A 1,898-nucleotide genomic window follows, 5' to 3' on the forward strand; every position below is an offset into this window, starting at 1 on the left:
CAAAAATAATAAAAAATTAGAGAGTATTTATCTCGATTTTAATGAAAACTGAGATAACATATCTGACGGAAAATCTATAAAAATTAAAGGCGCCTTTTTGGTTCCATATAAAACATAAAGCTGCAGGAGTTGAGAATCGAATCTCTAACCCTGAGCATATATTTCTGTTGGTTTTCATAAAACTGAGGTAACATATTGATTTTTATTTATAAATAAAACAAGGCGCTCCTGTTACATACATTCGCGATTTTATATTGTCTGTGGTGAAAGTTTCGTCATAAAAAACATTATCTGTTATAGTGTCCCTCTGGAAAGAAGAATGTGCGTTTGAGTGAGAATGAGATGATTGATGGAAGATACTATATTTGACCAGTGGAAAATTGTAAGTTTCTAATTTATAAAATTTTAATTAAACTAAACATGTTGTTATTTTTTAGATTTAATAATAATTATTCAAATAGTTGTTGTTTAGTTTTGAGCCGAGTCAGATTGCTGTCAAATGTATAAGTTATGATATTCAACAAATGAATTAAAAAAATTGGAAGAGATTTCCAGAACTTTCCAAGAGTGAAATTGTATGAGATATGAATATATTACTAGCTAGATGCAATATGTTTCAGAATTAAGTGTGTTTTGTGTTGTGTATGAGATGCATATCTGAAAGATATATCAGTATTAACCTTTGAGATGACGGAAATAGAAGACAATGAACTTTAAATGAGTGAAGCAGCAAAGGTTGAAAGGTTAAAACATGGATGAAGAAGAGAGAGCGTTGAAGACAGTATGGATGTTTGAAACTCAAAATATTTTTTTATTTGATTTTTAAATATTAATTTTAAATTTTAGTAATAAATTTTTTAATTTAATTTTTTTAATATTTTAATATTTTAAATTATGTTTTAATAAAAAATTTATGCTATAAACTATTTATTATATTATATTATTATAAATATTAAAATAAATATTCATAATAATACAAATATAATAATTTTTTTAAATATTGCACATGCAAGGTGTAAAATTTACATGTAACTTGTTGTAGTTTTTTAAGATTAATTATTTAATTAATTAAATGTTAATTAATATAATTAATTATTAATAAATTATATTATGATTAATTATTATAAAATATTAATTATTGAATTTTGTGTCTGAATGGATCATGATGAACTGTACCATATGATGAACTGCACCGTTCAGCTAAGTTCAATATTAACATATCTTAGAAATCAGTAATAAGGATATCTCATATTTGTTGTGATATAATCCAAGTTGTAGTTAATTTGTTACTTAGTACAAGAAATTTTATATAAAAATATGTGTATATTATAATTCAGTTTTACCATTCAATAATAACAATTATTATTTTATATTTTTTATCTTCTTTTCTCATTAAAAGTGTCTTACGCACTAATAAATTGGTATATATAGCTTCAGTTAGTTTTTTAATCATGTTTTCAAAAATCATACGTCAGTGATCCTGTTTTCGGGATCTTGATTTGTCAACTGTGTTTATTGTAAAAGGTGTTCAAGATTTGATACAAGCTCTATAAGCTCATACATAGAAGAAATATGGTGGTTGTAATAACTTCAAGGGTAAAAGGGACAAGACTCAGAGCAAGAAGTTTTGGTTGAACCTCAAAAACATAAGGTCGATGATACGACTTCTGAATCTTCGAAAAGAGCCTATCAAAAAGGTAAAGAAGAGAAAAAAAAGGTGTGCAATGCTATAATTGTGAAAAATAGGGTCATTTAGCCAAGAATTTTTGGTACAATAAAAGCAAGAAAGAAGGAACATATCTTGCACGTCAAGATTCAAGAGATTTTGAAGACATGTGGTTATGGCTGCAGTGGTAGATAAGCATGTCGACACCAAGATCTGGTTTCTAGACATAAGT

This window comes from Lathyrus oleraceus, chromosome 3, assembly GCF_024323335.1.
Source record: "Lathyrus oleraceus cultivar Zhongwan6 chromosome 3, CAAS_Psat_ZW6_1.0, whole genome shotgun sequence".
Lineage (NCBI taxonomy): Eukaryota > Viridiplantae > Streptophyta > Magnoliopsida > Fabales > Fabaceae > Lathyrus > Lathyrus oleraceus.